Source organism: Psammomys obesus, unplaced genomic scaffold, assembly GCF_907164565.1.
Source record: "Psammomys obesus unplaced genomic scaffold, mPsaObe1.curated_primary_1811, whole genome shotgun sequence".
Classification (NCBI taxonomy): domain Eukaryota; kingdom Metazoa; phylum Chordata; class Mammalia; order Rodentia; family Muridae; genus Psammomys; species Psammomys obesus.
The window spans coordinates 3,306,676-3,315,296 of NW_026594462.1; positions in this window are offsets into that span (position 1 = coordinate 3,306,676).

Below are 8,621 nucleotides of genomic sequence, written 5' to 3' on the forward strand. Positions count from 1 at the left end.
CAATAACTTTCTTCCTTAAAATACTCCCTCTCTTTCATGAGGAAGTTTATGTTCTTCTATGAATTTTGTATTTAGGGGTGGGACTTCTTCCTGCTGATTATGTTCACTTTCTGTTCCTCAAAAGTAAGCACTGTTATTGTTTTCTTTCTCTGGGCCCCTGGTTGGCGGGTCCCCTAACTCTGGAAGCACAAAAACACACTTCATGGCTGACTGCCAGGCTCTTGTTACACGTTAGTTCTTTTCGTCTGCACAGTCACATCCAAGGTGGGCCAATCACCTTTTCTTGAGACCTAGGAAGATATGATTGACAGGTGCCACATACAGTCATCAAGGCAAGAGAGCTTTGAAAATCTAGGCCTATCACCTCCCAAATATTCATGCTCCAGGAGCCTTCAGACACCACCACATTCTCATCAGGATTAACTTCCCTTGTGATGAAGCTTAGTTCTAGGAAAAGTCAAGATTAATTTTTACTTTCCTAGTGAGTCTGATGGAAGTAATGAACAAGATCAATCAGTGGGACAGAGTGCCAGGTTGTATGCATGCCCTTCTCAGATCAGGGTAGCATCTTATTTCTTTTTAATCAGAGACAAGGGATCGTAGGCAAAGCTAGCTCCTACTGTAGTGCTCATAAACCTTCGGGTTTATAAACACTGGGTTCCTGAAACCTTTGAGGTTACTCTAAGAAAGGCATCTGGTATGAAGTAGACGGCCTGCATTAGGTGGGACTTCCTGTCATCAAGTGATGAGACGGAGGACGCCATGTTAATAAACAAGGTTGGCTTCATGGGGTGACCATTCGTTTTTATTACCCTAAATGGATAGAGCTGGAGAGAGGACCCATTGCCAGAACTTACGGCTGTGGAACATGGAATGCTGGGGAAAGGGCGAGAAGAAAGAGGTGGCTGGGGAAGCCAGTAGGTACAAGATGATGTGGGCAGCCAGTGAGGCAGCATCCTGCCACATTTATATAGGGAAGGATGCTTTATATCCAAATAAACCTAGAATATTGCCTTATGGTAATGTTCCCACAAATAGTCAACTAGTCAACATATTTATTGCCCTAACTAAGACAAATGAAAAATGTAGTTGAAATCCATCTGGACATAACTACAGAATGCCCATTCTTCTCAGTAGGCAGCATTTTAAATAAAACAAGCCTGAACAAATAAAATTTTGAATAGATGTCTTGTATTCCTATCACAATGCAACAAAAATAGAAATAGCAAACAATAAAATATAAATTCAAGAAAAATGAATAAGAAATCAATAGAGAAACTTAAAAATTCCTGAAGCCAACTGAAAATTAAAACACAATATGTTAGAATCAATAGGATACAATGAAAACAGTTTTACAAGGGAAGTTGATAGTTAGATTTTAAAGAAATCAGACAAATCACAAATAACCTAATGATGCAATTCGAATTCTTAGAAAAATATGTAGATTAAAAATAATAAAGATGAAGCCAAACATTAATTAAATGGAGGTGAAAATAACTATAGAACAATTAATGAAATAAAAAATTGAAATGTTTTAAAGTTAAAATTGATAAACTGTTAGGTGAAACCAAAGTAAACATAATGAAGGGTCAAACTAATGGAATTTGAGATCAAAATGGAGACATTATAACCAAAGAAATTTACAAGATCATTAGAACATACTTGGAAAACTCAGGCAATAAACTGGAAAATGTAGAAAAAAATGGGTAAATTTCTAGACATATGTGACCTACCAAAAATCAAGATGACATAATCAAAAGACCTATGACAAGATTGAAGCAGTAATTTTTAAAAAGCTTAGATCAATTCACTGAATGTTACCAGGCCATTAAGGAGCCAACACCAATGTTTCTCAATTAGTTACATAAAATAATAAAAGAATGCTTTGGGGTTGATTTCACAAAGTCAACAGCAACCTGGTACTCAAACTAGATTAGAACACAACATGAAAAGGAAATTGTAGGCCACTCTTCCTGATGAATACAGTGGCAATCATTCTCAACAATATACTTGTAAACCTAATTCAACAAATTAAAAGAATCATTCCTTGTGACCAAAAGGACTTTCTTCCAGAGATGTAGAAATGATTCATCCTACACAAACCAAATAACAAATCACATAGCCTCAAGGACACAAATTACACAATCCCTTCAATACATGTAGAAAAGTTGAATATCCCTTCTTGTAAAAGAGGAAACTATAAACACAATGACCAGATCTCACCATCATAAAAGTTGCTTGTGACAAGACATTAACTGACATTCTACTGAGTGGGAAGCTCAAGGCCACCTCACTGAAGGCAAGAGCAAGACAAGGGTGTTCACTTTTCCTACTCACCTTTAACACTTGCCGTCTTTTTTAGAAGTTCCCTTTATTTTCTGTGTATGCTTTTATTTGTATGTGCACCATGCCCATGCCCGGTGCCCTCAGAGGTCAGAAGATGGCACCAGATCCTCATCTCTCCAGCTCCCAGCTCTTTTAAGTTTTATCAAGAGCCATAAAACAAGATAAAAAACGATACAAATAGGAAAGGAAGAAGTCAAATTGCTCCTATTTGTAGATGATGTGACCCTATACATAAGAGACCCAAAGACTCGACCACAATTTTTTCCAGTGATAAGCACTTTCAGCAAAGTGTCACGATACAAAATCAGCATACGAAACCCACTAGCTTCGCTATACTCCAGTAAGGAACACCTTGAAAATCAAACCCCAAAATTAATCCTATTCACAACATCTTTACAAGGATACTTTGCTGTAATCTTAACCAGAGGTGGAAGACCTTTATAAGAAAATCTATAAAACAATGAAACAAAACTCTCTACTACAAAATGGAGAGACCCCTTGTGCTCCTATGTTGCTAGAATTAATCCTGCAAAGGTGACTACATATTCAAATGTGTATAAGTGTAATGTAACTCCAGTTAAAATTACTATGGCATTCTTCATGGATCTAGAAAAAAAGTTCTGAAATTTATATGAAAAGATTCCAGATAGCCCAAGTGATACTGATCGAAAAAAACACCAGAGCTTTGTAATACTTGATTTCAAGTTTTACTACAGAGCCATAGTAACAAAGCAAACATGGCCCTGGTATAACCAAGTGAACAGAACACTGAATAAAAGACCCAGAAATGAAACCACACATTCACAGCTACTCAATATTTAACAAAGATGCTTTTCTTTCTTTCTTTCTTTCTTTCTTTCTTTCTTTCTTTCTTTCTTTCTTTCTTTCTTTCTTTCTTTCTCTCTCTCTCTTTTTCTTTTCTTCCTTCTTTCTTTCTATTCTTTCTTCTTTCTCTTTTTGAGAAAATACAGGCTCCTTAGCAAATGATGCTGAAAACTGTATAGCCACATGCACAAAAACAAAGCTGGATCCCCATCTTTTTACCTTGCAAAAAAGTAACAAAGATGGATGAAAAAATAAAACACACCCACACAATCAAACTGCAGAGTTGTAGAACCCAGATGCAAAGGATACGTCTCCCACACAACTCCAGCACCTAAGGCTCAGGATCAATGTGGAAGAGCATGAAGGAAGATTGTGAGAGCCAGAGTTTAGTTAGTGCCACCCATAGATGAGTGGGCACAAGGCCATCTCCTACAGTGTGGAGAGCTTGTTAGGAGCCACACACCTGAAGAAAACTGGCACTCCCTCCCCTAGAAGCCATCAATCACTAACAGCTTCTGGATTAAAAGCAGGACTTCATGAGCCTTTCCAGCACGAGATGTGCACTGGGTTGATTTTGCACAGGTCCTGTGTGAGCAGACATAGTCACTGTGCATCCATGTGTGCGATGGTGCACTTGTACCTAGTAAGCAAAGACTGGTTGCAAAGGCCTATAAAGTCTGACTCTTACAGTTTTTCCACCACTTCTTCTGTGACGATTCCTGGACGACTGGGTGAAGGGATGCACTCCAGCCTCTCTTAGTCTGTGCACGTTGACCAGTTGTGGGTCTCTGAACTAACCATCATCTACTGTAAAAAGCAACTTCTCCGATGAGCACGGAGAGACACGCTTATCTGTGGGCAGTAGAGCTGGACAGATGGGCTGAGTTTAAAAAGATTAAAACCCATCAAAAACAAATTCCGGATTGAGATAGTTATAGAGTTAAAAAATATTAGAGAATTAATACCAAGTCTACATACATCCCAGGAAATAGAAGAAAAGGAGATGCTTTACATTTTCATGACCCTGTATTATTCCTGCCAAAGCCAAAGTCCAGCAAGTAATGCCCCACAACTGCTCAAGAGTACTGACATAAAATATTTAACACTGAATCAAACTATAGAGAGTTTAGGAAAGCAATCATAGGAGAAGATTTGTGGGATATAAGATTAGACAAAAATAAAGTTCTTGGATAAATTAATCAGCAGAACAAAGCATCTTCTATGTCAGTCTAAACACAGGAATTTGTGGCATTTTAGAAGTAAAAGGGAGGCACAGGCTCCCAACAACTTACAATTCAGCTTAACCATAAAAGGGCTGCTATCTATTTCACACAGAGTGTCCTAAAGTTAAGATGAAAAATGTAATCACTTTAAGCATATTAACAAATGATGTTCACTAGTGATTTATGGTTTAAAACAAATGGCCAGTAAACATAAAAAAGTCCCCACCCTCAGCAGCCATCAAGGAAATGTAAGTCAAAACAACATTCGCTAGTATTGAGTACCAGAAAATTATCTCTTCAAAATCCTATATGCACATAACTATAAATGCACAGAGAATGAGTAGAAAATGTGAGCCTGTTGAAAGTTGTTTCACATGAAAAAGGAAGCTGATGTGAGTGGTGAAAATGGATATTTAGAGCATTCTACATTTTTAGTATTTAAAAATCTTACCAAGAAGTCCATTCATTACTTGGATAACTGTAGAAATCAATGTTTTTGTTTTTGTTTTTAACAGCACTAAACCAATGAGAAGTAATAGGGCGTGAAGGCCAGGGGTGCGCATGACAGAACCACATGGAGTCAGGACCCCAGTCATACCTATTTAAACTAACACACATTACCTATAGGGTCACAGGATGGCAGCACCTGTTAAGGCTCTCAGCCAATCCAATCCCTTAGCCCAGCAAGAGCAAATTTGAGGGCAAGTCCCAAGACAGGGATCTGAAGCAGGAGATGGAGAGCAGAAGATGAGAGACAGAGGCAAAATGGTGCTCCAGAACCAACAGAATCCATTCTTAATTTTTCTTCTTCCTACCTCAAAATGAGTCAGTCACACAATCTAAAAGCTTCCTTGGGGTGATACTGAAGAACTCTCTGAAATTCTGTTTATTCTCAAAGCAACTGTACCATCCACTACACATCTTACACTCTCTCTTCTCTCTCGCCTCAAGGTTCTCTTCTTTGATGGCAAAAACATAATTGGCTACACAGAAACAGGTGTCTGCCTAATACATGCTTCATGTTTTTAGGGTGAATAAGAGCACCTTCTAACTTATTCTTTCAGTCATTTAAAAAGCAAGAAAAGACAAGACAAGACACCTTTGTCTGAGACCCATCTCCCTGCCCCTTCATCTATTTTCTTTTGAAGTTCAAGCATGGACTGAAATATGTGTATAAGAAAAATAATTACCTACATCTTGACTGCCCGTTAATTCCTTTTGCTCTAGGTAGACACTAAACTTTGCAGATCTGCTATGCTCGATTATACTCAGCTATAAAAGGCAACTGAACTAACCAAAAATAGCACAAGATCAAGTCAATGGCTAAAGGTGAAGTTAGTTCTCTACCTCATGACTCCTTCTTCAGACATGCCCTGTACTGGTCAGGATGGAGAGGTTTCACATCCAGTTCCTGAACCATCAGCACCTGGGCTCTACACTCAAACCCACAGCACGGCTGGCTCCCTTGGGCCCCTCCCTGCCTTGATTTTCTTCTCCTTTTCTTCATCTTGATCATTTTCTTTCTTTAAAAAAAAGATTTAACATATTATAATAGCAATTTGTAACATAAAGAGCCACAATGAATGTAGGAAAACAGAAAAATAAAGCCTTGCGGGTTATTGATATTTATTATAGATTTATCTTTTAGTTAAACAGCAGTTATTCCTAAACCAGCTGTATACCCATATCATCACACAGAGACTAGGATTTATTTAATTAACCTAGAGCACAATGCTGGACAATAGTTACTCCATCCTAAACCTTCAAGCCTGCATAGTTTCCTACCATTCAGATTTCCCACATTATACTTGCTGTTAGTCATATTTTAGGTCTGGTTCATCTCTCCTTATGGCTCCAAGTCCTCTCCTGCTGATCTCTCCTCTCCTACCTCTCCCACTCCCTTCTTTCTCCTCCCCTCTGGACCAGGATAGCCCACCCTATTCTCTCCATTGCACAGCACTGGCTGGTTGTTTTATTGACAATACAGAGAACAAATGGTGGCATGTTTACACAAACTTGAGACAGGTGATGCTTAGAATAAGCATCACAGTGCAATTTCTGGATTGAAACCAGAGTGGAGTAGAGAAATAAGCATTTGAATAAACAAGGGTAAATTGTATCCATTCCACAAGAACATTATACCAACATTTCCCCCTTTAAGTTCAATAAAATGTTCCTTTTTTAATACAACAATGATTATAAAACAGTTATGAAAACTATTAGGTAAGATTTACATGTGCAATGTCTAGTCCATGTGCATTTGGCAACTTAAGAGGAAGTATCTGATTATCCTATCTTGACAAGTTTAGAGTTCTATATCTAAATTAACTTTTATCCTTATTGATATTACCTATATGAGAACATTTTCTTCCCCCCCCCCTTTCTTTTGAAAACATCTTCTGAAATTCTAAACAACTTAAGCTTTATTGTGGAAATATATCTATTTGGTCTTCAACCCCACCAGAAACTTAAAAAGGAATAAAATTAGTTACTGGAGTAAATAGGAAGTCCATGTTAGCAGTTTCCAAAAAATAAAAATTGACAGAGATAGTCTGTTGCCTGAACAATCACTCAAAACTCTCTATAACTTTGGAGCATCATCTTCAGCCTTTTGGCTCAGTATATTTGACAGAAATATATGTGAAGCATGAACTATTTAGGACTTGTTTACCCTGTCTTGGCAGAATTCATTTGGCATTGGACTTGTCCTGAATTTAAGCTTGTCCATTTTGGGCAGAATACTGTCTGTTGTAAAACAAGGGCATTTTCCTTTTGCCTAGTTGGCTTGTTTGCCACATTTGAAGCCATCTCCACATGAAGGTTCTTTGATGCCCATCATCTTCTTTGAGGTATGCAGGGTGCTGCCAGGAGATGACCTGTCTCATTGTCAAAGAATCTTTAAAATAATAGACATTTTTAAATGCCATATTCTGTAGGTGTCTGAAGTTTTTGAAGACTTACCTATCTTTATGTAATCGACCTGTCTACAAAAATCATATATATCTGTTAAACCTAAGATTTATACTCCTATGATAAATTAGACTAGTGTCTGACATGACTATGTGTTGATTAAGTAGCAATTAACTTGCATTACCTAATACCCTGTTTGTAAAAGCAGTTTAAAAGTATTGGAAGTAACCTTGAATTTGTATCAATATACTAAAACTTACCAATGAATTAAAAATAGACTTATTTTTGCAACAATATACAAAATCCTATGCCAGAGTTAAAAATAACCTTATTTGAGAATAACAAATAAAGCCTTAAATTGAGTAGATTCAATAATCTACCTTTTGTTTTATTATTCCTATAAGATATCCCTGTATTCCTCTTTCTTTCTTTTCAACCCCTTTTCTCCTTATCTAATAAAGAAAGAGAAAAGGAAAAGAGAGAAATCCTTGAGTCTAACCTTGTTTTCTCTCTTAATAAGACCATTAATAATTTATAACCATCTCCCAATGATAATAAACATTCATAGCCATAGAAAACAACCAAACCCTACCCAACCCCCTTAAAAATTCTCAAGAATTTTTTCTAGCTGACTTTTTGGACATGCAGAAATCCTGTTGGGGGCCCAAAGGAAACAGGAAAATAGTTAAGCAAGCATTAACATTTGTGGTCCAGTCTTTGAATGTTGAGAAATTTCAGGCTTAATAAAAGTTCTGTTTGGAACACTCTAAAATGCTGGACCAATTGAGATTAGTAGCTTTCTTCAAAGCTCTCTTGGGAGTATGATTTGATGAGAAACAGCAATTGAAGCAGTTGACATAGGAACAAGCAGAATGCTGGAACATGCAAGATGCTGGAACAGACCTGTCAATGTCTCAGCATTCTGGAAGGATGAATTCTGTCAGGTTTGATCCAGCATCTCCAGTGTCCAGTCCTTTTGTTCTGGAAACACATAATTTCACAGTTTCATAATCATTATACAGTCCTAAAATTATATATTATGAGATGTGCAGGATGAATTTAAACTATAAACCAATTTTATCTATGCCAATTAAAAGAATGGCATAATGAATTTTGAGGTTACTGTAGCCAAGGATTTATTGGCCATGTATTGTTGATATTCTGGCTGAAGACATTTTTTATCTCAGTCAGTTTCAGAGTCGTTCCCATGTAAAGGGATCAGCACTTTGTTACCTGTTTTGTTTGGCTTTTTTTTGATTTCTCTTTTCTTGTGTATGGCCAAGATCTTCAGGTGGTCTTCCTCTGTCATTTCTGACC